The 27,894-nt window shown below is 47.5% G+C and overlaps 1 pseudogene across 1 annotated transcript in view; it reads right to left on the reverse strand.

The window, feature by feature from the left end:
* LOC147096399 (uncharacterized) overlaps positions 1–27,894 on the reverse strand; it is a 43,653-nt pseudogene that overhangs the window by 13,755 nt on the left and 2,004 nt on the right. The window contains exons 3-6 of the transcript XR_015074588.1: positions 27,229–27,397; positions 25,556–25,738; positions 24,189–24,371; positions 22,822–23,004 (exon numbers count right to left, since the gene is read on the reverse strand). The product of XR_015074588.1 is annotated as an uncharacterized LOC147096399 (transcript). The remainder of the gene's footprint in view (positions 1–22,821; positions 23,005–24,188; positions 24,372–25,555; positions 25,739–27,228; positions 27,398–27,894) is intronic.

Below are 27,894 nucleotides of genomic sequence, written 5' to 3' on the forward strand. Positions count from 1 at the left end.
ATTACAATTTGAGGTAAATCTGATACAACAATCAAAGGTCTAACACATGAATGCCAGGGGAAAAGTCTAATAGCCAGCCACATGGAAACTCCACAAAGTGCAGTATTTTAACTCATCTGGCCACAAATATCAAGAAATGGTGACATAGATCAAACATAAAGACATCTGATAAAAAGCTACTTACAGACAATGCCAATCAAAGGGGGAAACTGAAAAGGATGGCGTTAGATGCTGCAGAATCACCAGCCATGACTTCCGGCTCCCTCGTGGTTGTGTTTTACTTTCACTTTCTCATCATGTCACATGACATAAATCAACAATAAGGAGGTAAGTAGTAAAAACACTAGGGGGAGACAAAACACAATACTAAAAGTCTCATAGGGGACATAACACTCCCCGTCTGGTATCTCCAAGATGCCACATAATAAAGAAATACAACTTATCACGGAGCAACCATCTGGTCTTCCTTGGAGAGAAGAAGCACAATCTCTGTGATTGGCCTGTAGAAGAGCTTTGTCCCATCACCGATTGGGATCTTGACTTCTACCTTCCGAACTCTACCATCTTTGCTGGGGAAAACCTTTGAGATGCTCCCCATCGGCCATTCACTTCTTTTGTTCTGACTGTCCTTCATTAAAACTATGTTCCCCGTCTGGACGTTGGTCTTTGATGACTGCCATCAGCTACGTGCTTGGAGAGTTGACAGGTACTCGCGTCGCCAACGGCTCCAGAAGGTGTTGGCCAGACTCTGTACCTGCTTCCACTGATGTCTGTAGAGGTCCTTGCTGCCGAACTCTCCTGGAGGTGTAGGAATGGCTTCTCCTTTGAGTGAGGAGGGTGGCAGGCGCCAGGATGAATGGGAACTCTGCATCTGATGACGGAGGGACGAGTGGTCTTGCATTGATGGTGGCTACCACTTCGGCCATGAATGTGGTGAGGACTTCATGAGGGAGTCTGGAAGATCCATGTTCCAGAAGCATTGCATCCAATATGCGGCATGTGATACCGATCATTCGTTCCCATGAACCTCCCATATGTGAGGAATGTGGCGGATTGAAGATCCAGGTGCAACCTCGGTCTGCGAGGTATCTCTTAACTGTGTTGTCATCGTTAGAAGGAGGAATGTCGAGCTCCTTGCAGGCTCCGATGAAGTTGGTACCACAGTCAGATCGAAGCTGCTTGGCTGGTCCACGTATGGAGAAGAATGACACTTCTGTGACTTTCTGCTGGGGACGACACAGGAATTCAGGTCCTATAAGCCATGTGGTATCCCTTGTGAGCTGCAGTAGCAGATCTGGTGGCGTGATCGGCTGGATTCAGGTGAGTAGGCACGTAGTGCCATTGTTCAGGTTGTGTTGACCTTCTGATGCGTTGGACTCTGTTATTGACGTACACATAAAACCTTCGAGTCTAGTTGCATATGAAGCCCAGCACCACCTTACTGTCTGTGTAGAACTGGATAGAGTCAGGCTTGAGATCAATCTCGGAGGTGATCAGTTCTGCCATCTCTACAGCCAGAACGGCAGCACAGAGCTCCAGTCGTGGAATGCTGTGTTCGGGATGTGGTGTCAACCTTGCCTTGCCGAGGATGAAGCCTGCTTCACAATCTCCATTGGGGTTTGTGACCTGGAGGTAAGCAACTGCAGCTATGGCATCGTTTGGAGCATCAGAAAAGACACATATTTCTTTGTGTTGAGCTTCAGAGGGAGAGATGAGAGTATAGGGTCTTGGAATTTGAAGCTTTCTGAGGTCTTGGAGAGAGTTTCTCCATGTGTGCCAAGATCCCTCCTTTTCTCGAGGTAGTGGTGAATCCCAATCGTTCGTGTCTACCGTGAGGTCTCTAAGCAGAGCTTTTCCTTGGATGATGACTGGTGCCACAAAACCAAGGGAGTCGAACAGGCCATTCACCGTAGGAAGGACACCACGACGAGTGGAGGGCTTTTCACTGTCTTCAACTTGGAAGGTAAAGGTATCCATATTCAGGTCCCAACTGAGCCCAAGGCTGCGCTGTAGAGGAGGTAAGTCAACTCCAAGGTCCAGGTCCTTTAGGTCATTGGCGTGGTCTTCTGAGGCAAAGGCTTTCTGCATGAATGAAATGAAGTGGTCCTTTGTATCCGGCTTTCTTTCCGGCGTGCGGCGGAAAGAGATGAGTTGATTGAGTGCTTGTCCTCGGTTGTTAGGAAGCCGTCGTCTTGGAGTTCTGAATGGTAGAGGAGCGACCCAGCTATTGCTACTGTCCATGTAGACCTCTTCATCCATGTTCTTTATAAAGAGTTTGTCCTCAATGAGAGGAGCTAACTTGTCATCGTCACTCGTCCTTTTGAAGACTGCCTGACCAAGATGATCCTCTTGCTTTCCGTGTTCTGGTTGCTCAGTAGGATCATCAGAGAGAGAGCTTGGAACCTGTATGCCGTATCTTTCTTTCACTTGAAAGCTGTTGGGGCACGGATCAAAGAGTGAGGGGCGACCATTCTCCAGCACATTTGTATGGACTGTGTTCACTTTGGCAGGTCTGTGGGCGTTTCTCAGACAAACATCACCGATGATGACCCACCCTAGGTCAAGTCTCTGAGCATAAGGTGAGTCGTGTGGACCATTTATCTGTTCGCATACCTTGTGGACTCTCAATATGTCTCTGCCTAGTAGAAGCAGGATGGGAGCTTGAGGGTTCAACGGTGGAATCTGGTAAGCCACTGGTTTGAGATGAGCATGATGAAGCGCTGCTTCAGGTGTAGGGATCTCTGACCTGTTATTAGGCACCTGGTTACACTCTATTAGTGTGGGCAGAGGCAGACTCGTCTTTCCATCAAGGGTCTCCACTACGAAACCACTGGCCCTCCTTCCTGATGTCTCCACTAGGCCGGCACAAGTTTTCAGTGAATATGGGGAGCTGTTTCCTTCTATGTTGAAGTGGTCAAAGAACTGAGACTTGGCGAGTGATCTGTTACTCTGATCATTCAGCATGGCGTGTATCTTTATGGCTTTTTCTTGCTGTCTTTCAGGGTAGACCATCACAAGACAGATTTTGGAACAGGATTTGCCGCTGATGTGTGCTCCGCAGACCTTGGTGCAACGTGAGGCTACTTCAGGTGTCAGAATGTCTTCCTCTTCCTCCCCGCCGTGCTCTGCTGCGGCGGTAGAGGCCGTTGAGACCCAGGGGGCTGGACCTGGGTGGAGTGCTGTGTTGTGGCCTTCGCTGTTGCATTCTGTGCATTTGACGGCCGTGTTACAGTCCCGTGCCAGGGGAGTTGAAGAGGAACAGCATTTATAACAGATGCCGCGTTCCTTTAAGAACGATTTGCGATCCTCCAAAGTCCGTTCTCTGTATATAACCCTTTATCAAAACTCTGGACTACTCCCGCGGAACAGACTTGCATGTCTGATGAGCTAGCTTTATGGGTTATTGAATGTGTACACTTTGCAACTCATTGTGGTGCCAGGGCAGTGGGTGATTTGCTTCTAAGTACTTGGTGGCATCCAAGGCTTCAAGCAATAGCACAGAACATTAGCGATCGATGCCTGATTTGTCAACAACACAACCCTGGAAAGGGAGTGTCTTGTGAATGGGGAAAAACCCCTTTACCTGAGGGTCCCTTTGAGACCCTGCAAATGGACTACATTGAGTTGGAAAGATGTCAGTGTTACAAATACGTACTTGTCATTGTAGATGTATTTAGTAAATGGATCGAGGCATATCCAACCACAGACAATAAAGCCTCTACTGTTGTTAAGGTATTGCTGAGAGAGATCATACCTCGGTATGGTATTCCAACTCGGTTAAGTTCTGACAACGGTCCTCACTTCACTGCCGAAGTGAACAAGGAACTTTGTACCCAGTTGAACATTCATCAGCAATTGCATTGTGCTTATCGACCACAGGCTGCAGGACTTGTCGAAAGAACCAATCAGACTCTGAAGAACAAACTTGCTAAACTGGTAGCCGAAACCGGCTCCACTTGGTTGAAATTGCTTCCTGTGGCTCTCTTTCAGATCCGCACCACACCAGCGGGTAAAGCACGACTTACACCTGCTGAGATTATCTATGGTAGACCACTCAAGACTCCCTGGAACCAAAATGCTCCTACAACGGGGCATTTTCACCATATGACTGAAGAAATGACGACCTATGTCTTGGCTCTTACTAAGGTTTTGCGTGGGCTGCATTCACAGGTCCGTGCTGCATATGGTGAACTTCCTGACTTATCTGGTTCTCTAAAAATTGAACCAGGTTCGTATGTGATGGTTAAGAACTGGACTCGTAAAAGTCTAGATCCAAGGTGGGAAGGTCCATATCAGGTCTTACTAACAACCCCGACTGCAGCTAAGGTCGAGGGAAGAAGTGCATGGGTGCATTTCCACCACTGTAAATTATTGGAGAAACCAATCAAAAGGGGGGGAGATAATCAGTAGTAAATCAGTACAGTATATAGTAGATTTTACGAACAATCATTAATTTTATTTTGATTGATCAGCCATTGATAGGAGACTACAGAACTCGTGCTCGGCCTTGATAGAGGTGACTGCAGCTTTTACGCGGTCTGGTGTTGTGTTTGGATTGTTCTGGCCTGCTGAAATCCTACTCTTATTATACGATTTTAATTTTTAATTTTAAGTTTTAATTTTTAAGTTTTTAACTTTTGATCATGTGTAAGCACTTTGTTTTCCAGATTAATAGTTAATAAGTAGCATTGATTGATCACCAAGAATCAGGATGAGGACTTTATTACTGCTTCTGAGCGTTATCCTGCTCGCGGGCGGGGCGTTCAATCGACTGAAGAAATGTAAGAAAATCACACCTGGAAAAACAGTCCATCTGTGCCGAAGAGATATTCTCCAGTGCAAAGACAAGAATCTTAAAGCTTTCGGGTCCTGGAACGTGACTAAATGGGACTTCTGTAATGGACTATTAAAAAAGGAAATCATCAGAAGAAGAAATTGAATTACTAAATATAGAGGGTGAAACGAGTGAGATGGTAAAGGAGCAAGTTGACAAAGAATTAATGGAGGAGGAGTATAATAGACTCAATAAGATAGAGATGGACCAGTAGGATGAAGCCCAGAATCACTGGGTACCTTAGATGGTTATCATGGAATGATAAAAGGGGGGAATGAGGATATAGAATGCAAAAATATGGTAACAAAATCTAAAATGGAGGATCCTGTCAGCATAAAATGGTGATGAAATGTCGACATCGCTGAGTCACTTGCATATTGTAAGAAATGATCATGTTAACTCAAGAAACTGTGAAGGCAGCAGGAAGTAAAATAAAAGAAGCTAAACTGATCTGTGGCTGCTAATATGGCTGGCACCCACGATGTCACACCTTGCTGGTGGAAACAGTGTAGGGCGGAGTGCAGAGGTTATACAGACAATAGGCGATCAGAAAACACATTACCATGATTGCAAACGCATTACCATAATGATTAGGTGATCATGAAACCATTACCAGCATATTTACTTAACTATAAACCATTCAGTGAAATGTGACTTCTTTGTTTCATACTGCCAGGCCAGGAAATCAAATTAAATGTATACGTGTACAGCTCGGGATTGGTGCAGACTGTACGATGTGTTAATGTCTTCTCAAATGCAAGTATAATAATGTGGCACACTGTATGAAAGATTGCTTGCTCTGGTTTAACCTGTCGGACTCTTCTGGAGTCAGGACTGTGCTGTATCAGAGTAAGTCTCCCGGGATGACGGAATAAAAACTGTTGAACTCCACCAGTATTCGACTCAGTGTTTGTACTGAACCAGATTGAGGACCAAAAGAATCCGTTTCAACACCCTTACAGTCAGAATCAGGGGAATTTATAATGGGAAACAAGGAAATGGCAGACCAACTAAATACATACCTTGGTTCTGTCTTCACAAAGGAGGACACAAATAACCTCCCAGAGATGCCGGGGAACATAGGGTCTGATGAAAGAGAGGAACTGAAAGAAATCAGTATTTGTAGGAAAATGGTGTTAGGAAAATTGATGGGACTGAAGGCCGATAAATCCCCAGGGCCTGATGGTCTACATCCCAGGGTACTTCAGGAAGTGGCCCTAGAGGTAGTAGATGCATTACTGGTCATCTTCCAGAACTCGATAGACTCTGGAACGGTACCCATGGATTGGAGGGTAGCTAATGTTACCCCACTATTCAAAAAAGGTGGTAGAGAAAAAGCGGGGAATTATAGACCGGCAAGCCTGACATCGGTAGTGGGGAAAATGCTAGAGTCTATTATAAAAGATGTAATAGCAGAGCACTTGGAAAGCAGTGACAGGATCGGACAAAGTCAACATGGATTTACAAAAGGTAAATCATGCTTGACTAATCTACTGGAATTTTTTGAGGATGTAACTGGTAAAATAGATAAGGGAGAACCAGTGGATGTGGTGTATTTGGACTTTCAGAAGGCTTTCGATAAGGTCCCGCATAAGAGATTAGCGTGCAAAATTAAGGCACATGGGATTGGGGGCAAGGTATTGACTTGGATAGAGAACTGGTTGGCGGACAGAAAGCAAAGAGTTGGAATAAACGGGTCGTTTTCCGAGTGGCAGGCAGTGACTAGTGGGGTACCGCAAGGATCGGTCCTAGGACCCCAGCTGTTCACAATATATATTAATGATCTGGACGAGGGAATTGGATATAATATCTCCAAATTTGCAGACGACACAAAGCTGGGCGGGAAGGTAAGCTGCGAGGAGGATGTCGGGAAACTCCAGTACGATTTGGACAGGTTGGGTGATTGGGCAGAAACATGGCAAATGCACTATAATGTGGATAAATGTAAGGTTATCCACTTTGGTGGCAAAAACAGGAAGGCAGATTATTATTTGAATGGCAATATATTGGGAGAAGGGGAAGTGCAAAGTGACCTGGGTGTCCTTGTGCACCAGTCACTGAAGGTAAGCATGCAGGTGCAGCAGGCGGTTAAGAAGGCAAATGGTATGTTGGCCTTCGTAGGAAGAGGGTTAGAGTACAGGAACAAGGATGTCTTGCTACAGTTGAACAGGGCCTTGGTGAGACCGCACCTTGAGTATTGTGTGCAGTTTTGGTCACCTTACCTGAGGAAGGACATTCTTGCCATGGAGGGAGTGCAGCAAAGATTCACCAGGCTGATACCTGGGATGGCAGGAATGACGTATGAGGAGAGATTGTGTCGATTGGGCTTATACTCACTGGAGTTTAGAAGATTGAGAGGGGATCTCATCGAAACTTATAAAATTCTGTCAGGTCTGGACAGACTAGATGCAGGAAGGATGTTTCTGATGGCCGGGGAGTCCAGAACCAGGGGTCATAGTCTAAGGATAAGGGGTAAGCCATTTAGGACTGAAATGAGGAGGAATTTCTTTACCCAGAGAGTGGTGAACCTGTGGAATTCTCTGCCACAGAGGGCAGTGGAGGCCAGTTCATTAAATATATTCAAGAAAGAGTTGGATATATTTCTTGAGGCTAAAGGGATATGGGGAGAAGGCAGGGACAGGGTACTGAATTTGGATGATCAGCCATGATCTCATTGAATGGCGGAGCAGGCTCGAGGGGCCGAATGGCCTACTCCTGCTCCTATGTTTCTATGTTTCTAACCTCTCCTCATAGGACAATCCCCCCATCCCAGGAACCAGTCTGGTGAACCTTCGTTGCACTCGCTCTATGACATGTAAAACCTTCCTTAGGTAAGGAGACCAGAACTGTTTACAATACTCCAGGTGTGGTCTTACTAGAGCCCTATATAATTGCAGTAAGACATCTTTACTCTTATACTCCAATACACTTGTAATAAAGGCCAACATACCATTTGCTTTCCTAATTGCTTGCTGTACTTGCATGTTAATTTTCAGTGATTTGTGTACAAGGACACCCAGGTCCCAATGAGCACCAACATTTCACAATCCCTCACCATTTATAAAATACTCTACTTGGCTATTTTCCTACCAAAGTGAATAACTTCACATTTGTCCACGTTATATTCCATTTGCCATTTTCTTGCCCACTCACTTAGCCTGTCTATATCCACTTGAAGCCTCCTTTTATTCTCCTCACAAATTACATTCTTACCCAGCTTTGAATCATCAGCAAACATGGATATATTACATTTGGTCCCCTCATCCAAATCATTAATATCAGTTGTGAATAGCTGAAGCCCCAGCACTGATCATTGCGGTACCTGACTAGTTACAGATTGCTAACCCGAAAATGACCCGTTTATTCCTACTCTCTGTTTTCTGTCCGTTAACCAATCCTCAATCCATGCTACTATATTAGCCCCAATCCCATGAGCCCTAATTTTGGTTAACAACCTCTTGTGTGGCACCTGATAGAATGCCTTCTGAAAATCCAAAGACACCACATCCACCGGTTCCCCCTTATCGATTCTGCTAGTTACAACATCAAAAAACTCGAACCGATTTGTCAAACACGATTTCCCTTTAATAAATCCATGTAGACTCTGCCCAATCCTATTATTATTTTCTAGGTGCCCTGTAATCACAACGTTAATAATAGATTCCAGCAATTTCCCTACTAATGACGTCAGGCTAACTGGTCTGTAATTCCCCGTTTTCTCACTCCCAGCTCCCTTAAATGGTGGGGGTACATTTACTACTTTCCAATCACGGGAACCATTCCAGAATCTGATCTGTCTGCATCAGGAATCTTATGGTCACTGTAAGATCTGTCTGTACCAGTAATCTCATGGTCACGGTGTGATCTTTCTACACCAGTAATCTCATGGTCACTGTATGATCTGTCAGTACCGGTAATCTCATGGTCACTGTATGATCTGTCTGTACCAGTAATCTCACAGTCACTGTATGATCTGTCTGTACCAGTAATCTCAGGGTCACTATGATCTGTCTGTACCAGTAATCTCATGGTCACTGTATGATCTGTCTGTACCAGTAATCTCAGTGTCACTGTGTGATCTGTCTGTACCAGTAATCTCAGTGTCACTGTATGATCTGTCTGTATCAGTAATCTCACGGTCACTGTATGATCTGTCTGTACCAGTAATCTCACGGTCACTGTACGATCTGTCTGTACCAGTAATCTCACGGTCACTGTATGATCTGTCTGTACCAGTAATCTCACGGTCACTGTGTGATCTGTCTGTACCAGTAATCTTACGGTAACTGTATGATAATAAGAACTTAAGAGCATAAGAACATACGAAATAGGAGCAGGAGTCGGCCAATTGGCCAGTCGAGCCTGCTCCGCCATTCAATATGATGATGGCTGATCTGCTGCCTCTTCTCCACTTTCCTGCACTTTCCCCATATCCCTTGATTCTCCTAATATTCAAAAATCTATCGATCTCTGTCTTGAATATACTCAACGACTGAGCCTCTAGATTTCTCTGGGGTAGAGAATTCCAAAATTTCACCGCCCTCTGAGTGAAGAAATTTCTCCTCATCTCAGTTCCATATGGTCGACTCCTTATTCTGAGACTGTGACCCCTAGGTCTAGACTCCCCAGCCAGGGGAAATATCCTCCCTGCATCTACCCTGTCAAGCCTGTAAGAATTCTGTATGTTTCAATGAGATCACTTCTCATTCCTCTAAACTCTAGAGAATATAGGCCCAGTCTACTCAACCTCTCCTCATAGGACAATCCCCCCATTCCCAGGAACCATTCTGGTGAACCTTTGTTGCACTCCCTCTATGGCAAGTACATCTTTCCTTAGGTAAGGAGAACAGAACTGTTCACAATACTCCAGATGTGGTCTTACTAGAGCCCTATATAATTGCAGTAAGACATATTTACTCTTATACTCCAATACTCCTGTAATAAAGGCCAACATACCATTTGCTTTCCTAATTGCGTGCTGTACTTGCATGTTAACTTTCTGTGATTCGTGTACAAGGACACCCAGGTCCCAATGAACACCAACATTTCACAATCCCTCCCAAGAAGCCGCTTTACTATTTTCCTACGAAAGTGAATAACTTCACATTTGTCCACATTATATTTCATTTGCCATGTTCCTGCCCACTCAATTCAATTCAAATTCAAATCGCTTTATTGGCATAAGGTACATCTTATGTTGCCAAAGCGTCAAAAAACATTTATGGTTGAACACATAAACGCAGATCTATTCATACAGTGTATAAACAGATATATCCCTGAGTGTATAAATATACATTCGTATAATTTGTATATACTCTTTTCTTAGGTTTACTGGTTGTCCCTCTGTTTATGGCAAGCTGTAACATAGTGTGCCGCTAAGGTTACACAGTTTCTCTGTTCCCCTAGTAGGTATGGGAGTTTTTGGTCGTCATTCAAATTTCTGAATTCAGAGCATATTTGTGAGAATTTTTGGTAGAAATTCTCCCTGATGCCCTGATATTTTCCACAAGCTGTGAGGAAGTGCATCTCTGTCTCCACCACTCCCTGACTGCAGTGAGAGCATATCCTGTCCTCTCTTGGCAGCCGGGTCTGTCTGTGTCTGCCTTTTTCGATCGCCAGGCTATGTTCACTAAGTCTGTACATTGTCAAGGTTTTTCTCATTTTGCTATCCTTTACCATGGTCAGGTATTCAGCCATGTTGTATTGTCTGTTTTGGGCCAAGTAGCAATTGAGTTTGTTTTGGGTTTTTGTTGTTTCTGCCCAATATGACAGGTATTTTTCCTTTTGCTTAGTGACAATTGTGTTGGGTCGAAGTCTCTGTGCTACGATGTCACTGTCCTGGGGCTGGTTATTGTTAGTAGTGTTAGTGGTTGCTTCACTGAGTCCCAGGACTAGTTGATTGAGGGTATTCTTCTTTATGGTCCTCTCTTGGCATTTCAAGGCTTCGTAATGGTAGCAGTGGGGGTTGCTCATTTTTAGGTGTTTCCAAAATTTGGTGGCTCTTTTTTGGATAGTAATTATTAGTGGATATTGGCCTAGTTCTGCTCTGCATGCATTGTTTACAGTTTTCCTTTGAGTTCGGAGGATACTTTTACAGAATTCTGCATGCAGGATCTCAATTGGGTGTTTGTCCCATTTTGCAAATTGTTTGTCTCCAATTTTAACTGCACATTTATTGTTTGTATACATTAATTTAATTACATCATATGTTTTTCCCCCTACACCACTTTCAATAAGTTTCAAGAATAGACCGTCGTGCCAGATGGAATCGAAAGCCTTCTGGAAATCTATAAAGCAGGCAAAAATGTTGCTTTTGTTTTGATGAACATGTTTGTCAATTAGGGTCTGTAGGGTGAAGATATGATCTGATGTTCTATAGTTTGGTAGGAATCCAATTTGGCTTTTACTCAAGACATTGTGCTCCTCAAGGTAGTTTATAAGTCTTTTGTTTATGATACTACAGAAAACCTTCCCCAGGTTACTGTTTACACAGATGCCTCGATAGTTATTTGGGTCAACTTTGTCCCCACTTTTGTATATGGGCGTTATGAGTCCTTTGTTCCAGATATCAGGGAAGTAACCGACACTCAGAACCAAGTTGAAGAGTTTCAGTATAGCCAATTTCATTTTATCGTCCGTGTGTTTAATCATCTCGCTTAGGATGCCGTCTGCACCGCAAGCTTTTCCTGGTCGCAGGTCCTTGAGTTTTTCAATTAGCTCTTTTTCAGATATTATGGGGTCTGTCGGGTTTTGGTTATCTTTTATGGCAAATTCTAGCTTTGCCAGTTTTTCGCATATTTGGTATTGCTCTGGGCTTAGTGTGTTTTTCTGGTATAATTTTTCAAAATGGTTTTCCCACGTGTCTCCGTTTTGAATGGCCAATTCGTCGTGTTGTTTTTTGTGTAATGTATTCCAGTTGTCCCAGAAACAATTGGAATCAATGGATTCCTCAATGGAGATGAGTGTATTCTTAATATACTGCTCTTTCTTGGTTCGGAGTGTGTTTTTGTATTGTGTTAGTGCCTGACAATAAGTAAGGCGTAATTCCTCATTTTCTGGTTGTCTGTGTTTTTGGTTTGATATTTTTCTGAGTTTTTTCCTCATGTTCTGGCAATCGGAGTCAAACCATTTTTCGTAGTTTTTTGTTTTGGGTTTGTTCTTGCGAACTTTCAAGTTTGACATTGATGCCAAATTATCAAAAATATTATTTAGGTTATTCACTGCCCGGTTTACGCCTTCTTTATTGTGTGTGTATGTATTTTCCAGAAAGGTGTCCAAGAGAGCTTGAGTTGTTTGGTTGCTAATTGCTTTCTGGTATTTTTCCGTGCTGTTTTTGGCCCATCTGGAAGATTTTTTAATATTGTACAGTTTACTGGGTTGTGTTTCTGTGTTGGTTGTTTCTGTTCTTTCAAGATATGCAGTAATTTGACTGTGGTCTGACAGTGTTGTTTGTGGTTTGACTGTGAATGTTCTGAAAGAGGATGGGTCTAGATCTGTAATCATATAGTCTACGGTGCTGAAGCCAAGAGGTGAGCAACAGGTGGATCTTCCTAGGAAGTCTCCCAATAACCTACCATTGACAATGTACAGACCCAGGCTTCGACAGAGCTGCAGGAGCTGTTTTCCGTTAGCATTTGTCTGTTTGTCGCAGTTATGCCTGTGTGGATGGGGAGGGAGATCAAAGTGGTTATTCCCAAATATGTAATTATTCCCATGATTATTGGTGAAGTCTGGTTCTTCGCCCGTTCTTGAGTTGAGGTCCCCACATATCAACACATTTCCCTTGGCCTGGAATTGGATAATCTCCCTCTCTATGTTGGAGAAGGTGTCCTCTTTGAAGTACGGGGATTCTGTCAGGGGGATATAGAGTGTGCAAATGAAAACATCTTTCATGCTAGAGATGATGCCCCTCTTAATTTTGAGCCATAAGTGGTTTTCGCCTTTTTTTATACATTTAATGTAATTCCTAAGCTCTGCTTTAATCCAAATCAGTATGCCTCCAGATTCTCTGCCCTGGGTTACTCCTGGCAATTTATTGGAGGGGACCACCAGCTCTGTGTACCCAATAGGACAGCCAGTGTGCCCTTCTCCTCTACACCAGGTTTCCTGTACTCACTTAGCTTGTCTATATCCACTTAAAACCTCCTTGCATCCTCCACACAACTTACATTCCCACCCAGCTTTGCATCATCAGCAAACTTGGATATATTGCATTTGGTCCCCTCATCCAAATCATTGATGTAGATTGTGAACAGCTGAGGCCCAAGCACTGATCCTTGCGGTACCTGACTAGTTACAGATTGCCAACACGAAAATGAACCATTTATTTCTACTCTCTGATTTCTGTCCAGTAAACCAATCCTCAATCCATGCTACTATATTAGCCCCAATCCCTTGAGCCCTAATTTTGGTTAAGGCACCTTATCGAATGCCTTTTTAATTCCAAATACACCACATCCGCTAGTTCCCCCTTAACTATTCTGCTAGTTACATCATCAAAAAACACTAACAGATTTGGCAAACACGATTTCCCTTCAATAAATCCGTGTTGACTCTGCCCAATCCTATTATTATGTTCTAAGTGCCCTGTTACCACATCGTTTATAATAGATTCCAGCATTTTTCCTCATACTGACGTCAGGCTATATCTTCTGTAATTCCCAGGTTTCTCTCTCCCAACTATCTTTAATAGGGGGGATACATTTGCAACTTTCCAATCGCGGGCACCATTCTAGAATCTGTGATCTGTCTGTACCAGGAATCATACGGTCACTGTATGATCTGTCTGTACCAGTAATCTCACGGTCACTGTATGATCTGTCTGTACCAGTAATCTCACGGTCACTGTATGATCTGTCTGTACCAGTAATCTCAGTCACTGTATGTATTGGGTGGTTTAATATGATTGAAAAGTATTAAACTATTCACTCATTATTTCCTAGTTTTCAAGCTCGTTTAAAGGGGTCTTAATACAGATTATTCTGTAAAAAGCCAATGTATATTTAGTGTATTAGGGGACAAACACCTAACTGGATGAAGAACACATCCCGCAGATGGAGTGAGGAAACGAGCTGCCACAGGGGAAAAGGTAAGGAAGGGCAGTGAATAAATAATTCAAGCAAAAAGTAGAGGAAGAAAAGAGGATGAAGCAGCTGTGGCCCACAACTCGATCAGTCTGAACAGCAGCCTGGACAGGAACTCAAACAAAGCTGGTACAACCGGGCCGGCCCCAGATTCAGAGACACCCACAAGAGGAAAAGACACCCTGGAGACAGCAAACCGACATCACCCTGAATACAGTCCATCAATCAAATTATATCCACGAATCTCAACAGACTCCAGCACATAATCAGACAAAACAAAACTGACTGACATAAAAAGGACAGGTGGATGCTCCATTTCTACAGGAGATCCTCCTCACCACCCTCAGAACACACCAAGTTTGTGAGTGAGTGGGTGGGACCAATGCTGGCCGCCTTCTACTGACCCAAGAGCAGAGGATCGTCACACTAATCAACAGGAACCTTCCCATTACTCTGAGACATGCATTCCTGGAGAAGGAGGCCGCTCCATCCTAAAGAATCTCGAATAACAGGAGAATTCAAAGTGAAGCTTCAGTTCTGTGTCCTGAATGAGGTGTCCGCACATTCCCCACATCAGCAATCCTCACACTCGCCCCACGTATGGACAGCACAGTAACCATCAGCGGAGACCTAAACTGTGCTCTTCACTCCCAACGGGACAAGCTTCCAGTGGACACAGGGCACTAGGACAAGCAGCTGGAGCAATTTGGGAAAAATAGTGACCTGGTCCCACGCCAACTAATAGGTCCCCTACCGGGTTTTACAAGGTCCTAATCGCGGAACTTACTCTCCCGCTACTGAAACCCCGCACTGTGTGCTGGAGACAAGGACACAGACACACTTAACTTAGTCACAATCATGTTAATACATATGAAGAGAAAGGTCACCACCATTGCTCATCGTAGAAAATTAAATCCCTCCTCAATGCGGACAAGAAAATATTGGCCAATATCTTAAGCTCCAGATATCTCCGGCCTGGTCCATCCTAACCTAGGGACTTTATACGGGGCTGCATGTGGAGGCAAAGCACCAGCGGTTATTCAATGTGATGCACCATTGTCATACCTCTACCCTGATATACATCCAGGGAGAGTAAGAGATATTTGTCTAGGGCGACCGGACTGATTTCTCAAGACAATTGAGAGAATAAGCCTTGGTGACACTTTCAGAAAATGGATTGCAATCCAGTGCTTGCTCCCCAAGTCCACAGTGAACACCAGCTAATTCTATACCCCTCGCCACTCCTCCCTCAACAGGCAGAGAAAGCCTTGCTCCCAGGCTTCCTGTCCTGACCTTGGTCACGGACATGAGTTTGACACACAAGATGGAGATGGATCAGGAGATGAGTATTGTAGAGGAGGAAAGGTTCAGCTGGGAAGGGCGGTGTTTCCTGTTGCTGAAGTGTACAAAGTATCGATGGGTTCTGGAGGCTGTGGTTCATCTGAGGGTCCCTGTGTTGGTCATGTTCGGGGAGCTGACATTTTCAGCTGACCAGTTGATGCTTTTTAGAAGATGGATTTGGTGCGTGAATAACACTAACTCCATTGAGGCCCGCTTTTAACCGCGTTCCTTTGCAACTAATTAGTACTGAAAGATACTATGATATTTTGGCCTAGGAATTCAGTATCGCCATGTTTGGGGCGCTACAGCCGGGCGTTCGCTAAATTTAGCGGCCGTCGCAACTTAGCGCCACCTTTGCCGAAATTGAGTTGCATCGCCCCAAGAGGTTGCTGCTGCGCTAAAGCAGGTGGTGCACGACTATCATAAGGCGCTAAGCCGGCGAACCGAGGCGCTACCACCGAGGGCGGGCGCAGCGCAGATGTGGCGAGTTATTGATCGAGGCAGACACGCTGGCGCCGGTCAGCTCTTAAAGGGGGAGGGTCGATTTGGATTGCACCCATGCCCTGTACACTGCAGCCCTGAATCTAGGCCTAAACAAAGCTGCTTCAAGAACGCTACGCCCACGACTATGGAGAAGGCCAGGGAGCGAGCACAGCGCTTCAGCGAGGGTGCCCTGAAGCTTCAGGTTGGCGCAGTGGAGCGCAGGCGACCTGTCCTCTTCCCTGACAGTGGCAGGAGGCCGCTGCCCAGCGAGTACAGAAAAGCCTGGAGGGAGGTGGCGAACACAGTGACCTCCAGCAGCTTGGTCCCCAGAACACCCACACAGTGCAGAAAAAAGTTCAACGACCTCACTCGGGTTGTCAGGGCGAGTACCCTTTCCAGTATCCTCTTCAGCCCTGCATGTGCACCTCACTTTACGGCCAAAGGGTCCTGAAAGCCCCAATGCCCAGCCCTCATCCAACAGCTATGGGACTCTCATGAAAATCACATGCACATTCACCACTTTACACACTGTCAGGGCTATTCCACCATGGGAGACAGTCCAGGCAAGATCAGGGCTTGACACTGTCAGGGCTATTCCACCATGGGAGACAGTCCAGGCAAGATGAGGGCTTGACACTGTCAGGGCTATTCCACCATGGGAGACAGTCCAGGCAAGATGAGGGCATGACACTGTCAGGGCTATTCCACCATGGGAGACAGTGCAGGCAAGATCAGGGCTTGACACTGTACTCAGAGGCCATCCTTTCTCTTGCAGGGCAAGCTGGCCCACAATCGGAAGCAGCAGCGATGGACCGGGGGAGGCCGTCCTGACCTTAAAGACCTGAGCGACCTGGAGCAGCGAGTGGAGCAGATAATGGGAGGCCGGCTGATTGGCCCCGTCGCCACTGGAGATGCTGACCCCGTTCTGGACAGCAATGGTAAGGTCATCACCTTTTTGACCTCTCTTTCCACTTGTGCCTCACACCAGCATCCTTTGCCACTCTCGAACCAATGCAATGCATTGCAACACTCATGCCTCCCTCGCTGCCGCCCTGTCCTCACTATAGCAACTCCTGTGCCTCCCTGCTTTCAGATGCTGAATCACCAGGTGAGGAGGCGGGCCCTCAAGCTGCCATTGGGACTGAGTCAGAAGGCGAGGAGGAGGAAGAGGAAGCCAGCCCATCAGTGCCACCCTCAGCCGAGGCAGCCCATGGCCATGACGGGGACACGTTTTCCCTGGAGGGGAGCAGGGGGGAAGGGTCTGATGACGGTGAAGCTCCGGGGCCCAGCGGGCTGCAGCAACGCGGGAGGGGTGGGGAAGCTCGGCGGCCTTCTCCCCGGAGGGTGAGTGCGGCCTCCAGTCCTGCTACAGTGAGCGCAGAGGAGGTGCGGCTCCTTGGTGAAATGGGTGCCCAGGCTGAGCGCAGGCACACTGAGCTTATGGCTGAAGTGGCAAGGATGCCGGACTCCATAGAGTCACTGTCAAGGAGTCTGCAGGACTTCGGGGCAGCACAGGCCAGGAGTCTGCAGGACTTCGGGGCAGCACAGGCTAGGAATCTGCAGGACTTCGGGGCAGCACAGACGGCTTCCAGCCAAGTGCTTAGTTCACAGAATCACAGAATCTACAGTGCAGATAGAGGCCATTTCGGCCCATCGAGCCTGCACCTACACATATCCCACCCTATCCCCGTAACTCCACGTATTTAATCCCCTAACACTAAGGGTCAATTTATCATAGCCAAATCAACCTAACCTGCACATCTTTGGACTGTGGGAGGAAACCGGAGCACCCGGAGAAAACCCACGCAAACACGGGGAGAATGTGCAAACTCCACACAGACAGTCGCCCGAGGCCAGATTTGAACCCGGGTCCCTGGCGCTGTGAGGCAACAGTGCTAACCACTATGCCACCGTGCCCAGTTGTGCCATGCAATCACTGGCTGGTCTGATGCAGACACAGATCAGGGCCACACGGGCACTAACTGCTGCCACCCTCGCTGGATCGGCCAGGAATCGCCGGGGCCCTTGCCGCGCCGCAGCAGCCCAGCAGTCTGTGCTTCAGCAGATTGCTGCGCATGCTTCAGTGCTGGCCCGCGCGAGTGCCAGTGTATCGGCCGACCAGGGAGTGCCTGTGCTCTGTCAGGTTGGCAGCATTCCTGCTGCCAACACGGTCACTCCTCCAGTGCAGCTGCCACCACCCGTAGGACAGACTGCTGCCGCCCAAGCAGTTGGAGCAGTCAGCAGCCGGGCCCCTCCAGGCCCAGAGCTGGTCCAGGCCGTCCCCCAAGGGCATTTGCCGACTCACCATCTGACCCTCAGCAGCCTTCCCCCAGCCTTGCTGCAGCCACTGGGGTCCCATCGAGGAGCTGCAGAGCGGGAAGGGGCAAATTGCGCAACCGAGGCGGACCACCCTCGCAGGCGAAAAAGTAGACGGTGTGGCAAAATGTTTTTTTTTATATGAAGGCCGAGGATCATGGTCATTTTTGTTTAACTGTTTTTTTCATTTTCTCCAGGTTGAGAGAGCCAGTTATGTGTCTGACTGTTTTTTGGGGGGGTTCTCTGTATTTGTTTCTCATGCGGGAAGGGCACAGAGTTTGTAAAATAAAAAATTGTCTTTATTCAGATTGTCCATGTTTGCACTTTGAACTATTTGTTGCCATGACCGGCTGAGGGTTTGCGGAGCGGCTCCATTCATGTTCTTTCAATGGCACAAGCCACTCCGAGAGGGGGCCTAGAACCGACTTGCAATAATCCGCCGACGGACGGCCCTTGCACTTTGTGTCTCCCTCCCGTCTTGGTGCTCCTCCTCCTCCTCCTCCTCCTCCGGTGGTCCTCCAATGTCTGCTGGCAGTGGCTGAGTCCTGAGGATAGCCAGGTTGTGCAGCATGCAGCACACTACAAGGAAATAGGAGACTCGCTCAGGCGAGTACTGTAGGGCTCCTCCGGAATGGTCCAGACAGCGGAACCGTTGCTTGAGCACGCCGATTGTGTGCTCAATGATGTTCCTGGTCGCTTGATGGCTGTCATTGTATTGTTCTTCAGCAGGGGTGCTGGGCGCACGGAGCGGGGTCATGAGCCAGGTGCACAGAGGATAGCCCTTGTCCCCGACAAGCCAGCCTCCTGGGTGAGCCGGGGCTTCGAAAATGTCTGCCACAGAAGTCTGGCGCAGGATGAAGGCATCGTGGCTGCTGCCTGGAAAGCAGGCATTGACAGCTAGTATGAGCTGCCTGTGGTCACACACCAACTGGACGCTGAGCAAATGGTAGCCCTTCCGGTTGCAGTAATCCTTGGCATTCTGTAGAGGTGCCCGCAAAGCCACATGCGTGCAGTCAATGGTGCCCTGGACCATGGGGAAGCCCGCTATTCTTGCAAATCCCATTGCACGCTCTTGCTGCTTGTCCGGGGTCATGGGGAAGGAGATGTACTGACGTCTCCTTCTGAAGAGGGCATTCGTCACCTGACGGATGCAGCAATGTACCGCGAACTGGGAGATATTGGCAATGTCCCCAGTAGCGGATTGGAAGGAGCCGGTGGCATAGAAGTTGAGAGCCACTATCACCTTCACTGCCACCGACAGACGTCCTGCTCCTCAGCTGTGGCTGCAGATCTCTCTGAAGCAGGTGGCAGATCTCAGTGACCACCTCCCTGCTGAATCGCAGCCTCCGAACACACTGCTCCTCAGACATGTTGAGATAGGAGAACTGCTGGCGGTATACCCTGGGTGGGTAAGGCCTCCTGTGCCGACGCCTGTTGGCCCTTCTCCGTCTGGCCATGACTGGCACGCTCTCTCGGCGTCTGAGCCCTTTGAATGCAATGCAGAAACCCAACGTTTCCACCCATTGCAGCCCCCAGTATATGTGGCGACTCAAGGCTATGGCACTGAAAGTTAAATCCAAATGCAAAGCTCTGGCCTGAAGCCAGAAGTACCTGTGCGAGCGCTGAGTCAAAGCAGAAAGCTCTCTCCCTTCGTCTCTCTCCAAATCTCTCTCTCTCTCACACACAGGAGTGGAACAAAATGGCTGCCACAAAGAATGCAGGAAGAGTCCCCTTTAAATAGCGCCCCCCCCCGCGCCCCACAGCGACTGGGAACCGTTCCACTCAACCAGTCGCTGGGGGCACCAGGCGCACAGAAGGGGGGGGCGCCACTGAAGTTCCGGTTCGGGGCGCACCAAGGGCGTTGCACCATGAAATGATGTCAGGATCTGCGCGCGCAGCTGAGCGGGCGCTGCGGTTTTGCGCCGCCGCTAAATCTTGACTGAAGTTCGTGAGAGGCGCCCCCCTCCTCCTCCTCCTAAGGCGCTAGCGGCTGGCGCCAACAACTGAATTTCTAGGCCTAATTCTTTGTAACACAACACAGGAGGAGGTCACTGCCTCTGCTGGTCTTAACAGAGCAATCCAGTTAGTCGGCCCTTCCCCCTGGTCTTTCGCCACAGCCCTGCACATTTTGTATTCATACAATTCCCTGTTGAATGTTGCTATTGGATCTGCTTTCACCCTTTCAGGCAACGAATTCAAGATCACAACACGCTGCGTGCAAAACAAAAAATTCTCATCCTGCCTCTGGTTCTTTTGCAAATCACCTTCAATCTGTGTCCTCTGGTTACCGACCCTTCATGTACACAGGTTCCCCTCGCAGTATGCAGCAGCACGCGATCCCCTTCAATCTGTGTCCTCTGGTTACCGACCCTTCATGTACACAGGTTCCCCTCGCAGTATGCAGCAGCACGCGATCCCCTTCAATCTGTGTCCTCTGGTTACCGACCCGTCATGTACAGAGGTTCCCCTCGCAGTAAGCAGCAGCACGCGATCCCCTTCAATCTGTGTCCTCTGGTTACCGACCCTTCATGTACAGAGGTTCCCCTCGCAGTATGCAGCAGCACGCGATCCCCTTCAATCTGTGTCCTCTGGTTACCGACCCTTCATGTACAGAGGTTCCCCTCGCAGTATGCAGCAGCACGCGATCACACCCACATACTCTCAGTTACAAATTGGAAATAAGTTCGCTGCTAAAGATTCCTTATTCCTTTACAGTTTTTCTAAAAAATTCACTTATGGGATCTGGGCGTCGCTGGCAAGGCCAGCATTTATTGCCCATCCCTAGTTGCCCGAGAGAGTGGTGGAGAGCTGCCTTCTTCAACAGCAGCAGTCCGTGCGGTGATGGTACTCCCACAGTGCTGTTTGGGAGGGAGTTCCAGGATTTTGACCCAGTGACGATGAAGGATCGGCGATATACTTCTAAGTCAGGATGGTGTGTGACTCGGAGGGGAACTTGGAAGTGGTGGTGTTCCCATGCGCCTGCTGCCCTTGTCCTTCTAGGAGGTAGAGGTCGCGGGTTTAGGGGGTGTTGCCGAAGAAGCCTTGGCGATTTGCTGCAGTGCATCTTGTAGATGGTACACACTGCAGCCACGGTGCGCCGCTGGTGGAGGGAGTGAATGTTTAAGGTGGTGGATGGGGTGCCAATCAAGCGGGCTGCTTTCTGCTTGATGGTGTCGAGCTTCTCGAGTGTTGTTGGAGCTGCACTCATCCAGGCAAGTGGAGATTATTCCATCACACTCCTGACTTGTGCCTTGTAGATGGTGGAAAGGCTTTGGGGAGTCAGGAGGTGAGACACCCAGCTCTGACCTGCTCATTGCCACATGATTTATGTGGCTGGTCCAGTTAAGTTTCTGGTCAATGGTGACCCCCCAGAATGTTGATGGTGGGGGATTCGGCGATGGTAATGCCGTTGAATGTCATGGGGAGGTGGTTAGACTCTCACTTGTTGGAGATAGTCATTGCCTGGGTTGGGTGTGTAAGTATCTGCCATCACAGACAGCAATACGTTGTGTTAACCGGCAACCTTGCATTACAAGAGGAAGCTGGGATGTTCTACAGGCCGTGCCATGTTATCAAAGGGCGAGTGAGTCGGCCCCGATATATTTGGCTTACTATACTGGAGTCCCTTTACACATATTGCAGGAACAGGAGGAGGCCACTGAGCCTCTCAAGCCTGTTCCGCCATTCAATGAGATCATGGCTGACCTGTGGCCTAACTCCATAAACCCACCTTTGCCCCATATTGCTGAATACCTTTGATTAACAGAAATCTCTCAATCTCAGATTTAAAATTAATTGACTGAGCATCAATTGCCATTTGCGGAAGAGAATTCCCAACTTCTACCACCCTGTGTGTAGAAGTGTTTCCTAACTTCACTCCCGAAAGGTCTGGCTCTAATTTTTAGACTCTATCCCCCTAGTCCTAGACTCCCCAACCAGCGGAGATAGTTTCTCTCTATCTACCCTATCTGTTCCTCTTAATAGCTTGAAAACTTCGATCAAATCACCCCTTAACCTTCTAAATTTTAGGGAATAGGCCTTGGAGAGAATGCAGATGAGATTTACCAGAATGGTACCAGAGATGAGGGACTTCAGTTATGTGGAGAGACTGGGGAATCTGGGGTTGTTCTCCTTAGAGCAGAGAAGGTTAAGAGGAAATTTCATAGAAGTGTTCAAAATCATGAAGGGTTTTGACAGAGTAAATAAAGAGAAACTGTTTCCAGTGGCAGGAGGGTCAGTAACCAGAGAACAGACTGAAGGTCACTGGCAAAAGAACCAGAGGGGGAGATGGGATTTTATTATTTTAACGCAGCGAGTTACGATGATCTGGAGGAATGCACTGCCTGAAAGGGTGGAGGAAGCAGATTCAATAATAACTTTCAAAAGGGATGAATACTTGAAGGGAAGAACATTTGCAGGGCTATGGGGAAAGGGCAAAGGAGAGTGGGACTAATTGGATCGCTCTTTTGAAGAGCCGGCACAGGCACGATGGGCCCGAAATGGCCTCCTTCTGTGCTGTACGATTCTAGAACCGAATCAGCGGAAAGAGAAAGCAGCCCTTGGGGTTACTGCCAGATTTGCAATCCCAGCTTCCACTTGCTGAGCGGGGAAACTTTACGCAGTCCGTCTGCTTGCACCCCCGGCTCTCCAAAAAGCCCAAGAGAAGGAGGACGTCTATGAAAGAAAGCTCTTTGAATAATTGTTTTTTTTTTTTTTTTTTTTTTTTTTTTTTTTTTTTTTTTTTAAAAGGCAGCGGACGTGTACCTGGAATGGTTTGCTTTAATGGCAGACTCTGCGGCTGACCGGTCTGCACCAACTGAAGAATGATGATCTTTGCTGGGCTGGCGCTCGGCGCGGTAGGCAAGGTCGTCACGACAACCGGTTTGGGCTGGATGGTCGGCTTGCTGCACAGGATGCTGTTGGCCTTGGTAGTCGTGGTGGCTTGTACTGCAGCAAAGGAGAAACAAAGTGAAATTACAGCAGGGGACACACTGCCCGATGTTTACGGAACACACGCATCCAACTCCTGCTGCTGCCCGTCTGATCTCAGCACCAGGCATCGGACTGCAACAGGGTAATACCCCATTATCCAATGAAAACACAACTACTGGACTGCGCAACACTTTAAATCAACGCAGCGCTTTTTGTAATACCTAAAACGCCACCGGGTACATTTTAGCATGATGAAAAGGGCTAAAGAATTATTCCTTAATTCACAATATTCATCTGCTAATTCAGAATAATGAAGGGCCGTGTGCGAAGTCAGTTTATCTGTATCAATCACAGTTGCATAGCGGCTGACTGCATATAACGGCCCCTAATTCAACACCAATTGGAACATCAGGCTGAGGCCCTGCAAGAGCTGTTGTAGATGCTCTTATGCAGCAGGGCCTGAGGCACACTGTTGAGGGACAGTAGAAGGAGCTTTACTCTGCTATCTGTACTTAATTACATAGTATTAACAGCACAGAAACAGGCCATTCGGCCCAACAGGTCCGTGCGGGGGTTTATGCTCCACACGAGCCTCCTCCCACCCTCCTTCATCTCACCCATCAACATATCCTTCTATTCCTTTCCCCCTCATGTGTTTATCCAGCTTCCCCTTAACTGCATCAATGCTATTCACCTCACCCACTCCCTGTGGTAGCAAGTTCCACATTCTCACCACTCTCTGGGGAAAGAAGTTTCTCCTGAATTCCCTATTGGATTTATTAGTGACTAGCTTATATTTATGGCCCCCGAGTTAGGGTGGAGGAAGCAGATTCAATAATAACTTTCAAAAGGGATGAATACTTGAAGGGAAGAACATTTGCAGGGCTATGGGGAAAGGGCAAAGGAGAGTGGGACTAATTGGATAGCTCTTTTGAAGAGCCGGCACAGGCACGATGGGCCCGAAATGGCCTCCTTCTGTGCTGTACGATTCTATAACCGAATCAGCGGAAAGAGAAAGCAGCCCTTGGGGTTACTGCGAGATTTGCAATCCCAGCTTCCACTTGCTGAGCGAGGAAAGTTTACGCAGTCCGTCTGCTTGCACCCCCGGCTCTCCAAAAAGCCCAAGGGAAGGAGGATGTCTATGAAAGAAAGCTCTTTGAATAATTGTTTTTTTTTTAAAAAAGGCAGCGGACGTGTACCTGGAATGGTTTGCTTTAATGGCAGACTCTGCGGCTGACCGGTCTGCACCGACTGAAGAATGATGGTCTTTGCCGGGCTGGCGCTCGGCGCGGTAGGCAAGGTCGTCACGACAACCGGTTTGGGCTGGATGGTCGGCTTGCTGCACAGGATGCTGTTGGCCTTGGTAGTCGTGGTGGCTTGTACTGCAGCGAAGGAGAAACAAAGTGAAATTACAGCAGGGGACACACTGCCCGATGTTTACAGAACACACGCATCCAACTCCTGCTGCTGCCCGTCTGATCTCAGCACCAGGCATCGGACTGCAACAGGGTAATACCCCATTATCCAATGAAAACACAACTACTGAACTGCGCAACACTTTAAATCAACGCAGCGCTTTTTGTAATACCTAAAACGCCACCGGGTACATTTTAGCATGATGAAAAGGGCTAAAGAATTATTCCTTAATTCACAATATTCATCTGCTAATTCAGAATAATGAAGGGCCGTGTGCGAAGTCAGTTTATCTGTATCAATCACAGTTGCATAGCGGCTGACTGCATATAACGGCCCCTAATTCAACACCAATTGGAACATCAGGCTGAGGCCCTGCAAGAGCTGTTGTAGATGCTCTTATGCAGCAGGGCCTGAGGCACACTGTTGAGGGACAGTAGAAGGAGCTTTACTCTGCTATCTGTACTTAATTACATAGTATTAACAGCACAGAAACAGGCCATTCGGCCCAACAGGTCCGTGCGGGGGTTTATGCTCCACACGAGCCTCCTCCCACCCTCCTTCATCTCACCCATCAACATATCCTTCTATTCCTTTCCCCCTCATGTGTTTATCCAGCTTCCCCTTAACTGCATCAATGCTATTCACCTCACCCACTCCCTGTGGTAGCAAGTTCCACATTCTCACCACTCTCTGGGGAAAGAAGTTTCTCCTGAATTCCCTATTGGATTTATTAGTGACTAGCTTATATTTATGGCCCCCGAGTTAGGGTGGAGGAAGCAGATTCAATAATAACTTTCAAAAGGGATGAATACTTGAAGGGAAGAACATTTGCAGGGCTATGGGGAAAGGGCAAAGGAGAGTGGGACTAATTGGATAGCTCTTTTGAAGAGCCGGCACAGGCACGATGGGCCCGAAATGGCCTCCTTCTGTGCTGTACGATTCTATAACCGAATCAGCGGAAAGAGAAAGCAGCCCTTGGGGTTACTGCGAGATTTGCAATCCCAGCTTCCACTTGCTGAGCGAGGAAAGTTTACGCAGTCCGTCTGCTTGCACCCCCGGCTCTCCAAAAAGCCCAAGGGAAGGAGGATGTCTATGAAAGAAAGCTCTTTGAATAATTGTTTTTTTTTAAAAAAAGGCAGCGGACGTGTACCTGGAATGGTTTGCTTTAATGGCAGACTCTGCGGCTGACCGGTCTGCACCGACTGAAGAATGATGGTCTTTGCCGGGCTGGCGCTCGGCGCGGTAGGCAAGGTCGTCACGACAACCGGTTTGGGCTGGATGGTCGGCTTGCTGCACAGGATGCTGTTGGCCTTGGTAGTCGTGGTGGCTTGTACTGCAGCGAAGGAGAAACAAAGTGAAATTACAGCAGGGGACACACTGCCCGATGTTTACAGAACACACGCATCCAACTCCTGCTGCTGCCCGTCTGATCTCAGCACCAGGCATCGGACTGCAACAGGGTAATACCCCATTATCCAATGAAAACACAACTACTGAACTGCGCAACACTTTAAATCAACGCAGCGCTTTTTGTAATACCTAAAACGCCACCGGGTACATTTTAGCATGATGAAAAGGGCTAAAGAATTATTCCTTAATTCACAAAATTCATCTGCTAATTCAGAATAATGAAAGGCCGTGTGCGAAGTCGGTTTATCTGTATCAATCACAGTTGCATAGCGGCTGACTGCATATAACGGCCCCTAATTCAACACCAATTGGAACATCAGGCTGAGGCCCTGCAAGAGCTGTTGTAGATGCTCTTATGCAGCAGGGCCGGAGGCACACTGTTGAGGGACAGCAGAAGGAGCTTTACTCTGCTATCTGTACTTAATTACATAGTATTAACAGCACAGAAACAGGCCATTCGGCCCAACAGGTCCGTGCGGGGGTTTATGCTCCACACGAGCCTCCTCCCACCCTCCTTCATCTCACCCATCAACAGATCCTTCTATTCCTTTCCCCCTCATGTGTTTATCCAGCTTCCCCTTAACTGCATCAATGCTCTTCACCTCAACCACTCCCTGTGGTAGCGAGTTCCACATTCTCACCCCTCTCTGGGGAAAGAAGTTTCTCCTTAACTGCATCAATGCTCTTCACCTCACCCACTCCCTGTGGTAGCGAGTTCCACATTCTCACCCCTGTCTGGGGAAAGAAGTTTCTCCTGAATTCCCTATTGGATTTATTAGTGACTAGCTTATATTTATGGCCCCCGAGTTCTGGTCTCACCCGCAAGTGGAAACATGTTCGCTACGTCTACCCGATCAAACCCTTTCATAATCTCAAAGACCAGCTCACCCCTCAGCCTTCTCTTTTCTACAGAAAAGAGCTCCAGCCTGTTCAGTCTTTCCTGGTGGGTAGAACCTCTCAGGCCAGGTCTCATTTCTAGTGAACCTTTGTTGCACCTTCTCCAGTGGCTCTGTCTCCCTTTTGATCAGATGGAGACCAGAACGGTTCAGAGTGCTCCAGATGTGGTCTAACCAAGGTTCGATACAAGTGACAGCAAGTTCCATTCCCTGGCAGTAGCATTCATTCCTCTGATATATGGTGTAGCACTTTCTTCTCCCGTACAAAGGCAACCATTTAGATTCTGGCAGGCAAACCTCATCGGTAGTCTGACCCAACTCTCAGGACAGCACTGGGGGGGGGGGGGGGTGGGCGCAAAACAGTAGACACAACTGGTTAGCCCGGCTAACCTGGAGAGTGGAACTGTTGGGGCCAGAACGCAAAGTATTCTTTCAGAGAATTAGACCGAGTTGCACTCAACGAATCTTCTTTTTTTTTTTTAAAGTTTAATTCACACTTTAAAAGAATGTCATTTACTTGCTGGTCCTTGTTTCACTGGCGAGGTCCCATTTTCTGTTTTTACCACATTGAGCTGAACCGCATTCAGCGGCGGCTTGAGAATGTCCCCGAATGTGCATGGCGGTGTCGGAGGATCCTCGGTTTTCACAACTGGAAGTGTTGTCTCAGTGTTTAGGGTCTGATGAGGCTACACATTTTGGGGGGGGGGGGGGGGGAAGGCAAACACCAGTGACTTTACTCAACATGTACAATTTTACAAAAAATCAAATCAAATCAATTCAAAAGGGGTTTTGCTCCCCATTATTTGCAAAGCTGCCCCCCCCCCCACCCCCCACAATCACATAACCTCCCGTTTAGGTTTTCCTGGATGATGTAAAGTTGAACACCTTGCTCCCTGGCCTCTACTAAAGGTGCGAGATTTTCAGGGCTGCGTATAGAGACGCCGCTATTCCTGGCCAGAATGGAGATGGTTAGGTGATTCCCCCGGCAATCTCACATGCTGTAAGTGACTGGGATTGATTTTAAGCACATGATCCCTTTAGCCTTAAGAAATATATCTAACTCTTTCTTGAATATATTTAATGAATTGGCCTCTACTGCCTTCTGTGGTAGAGAATTCCACAGGTTCACCACTCCCTGAGTGAAGAAATTCCTACTCATTTCTGTCCTAAATGGCTTACCCCT

Source organism: Somniosus microcephalus, unplaced genomic scaffold (genome assembly GCF_052327205.1).
Source record: "Somniosus microcephalus isolate GS21.2 unplaced genomic scaffold, FLI_Smic_1.0 unresolved_chr1, whole genome shotgun sequence".
NCBI classification, from domain to species: Eukaryota; Metazoa; Chordata; class Chondrichthyes; order Squaliformes; family Somniosidae; genus Somniosus; species Somniosus microcephalus.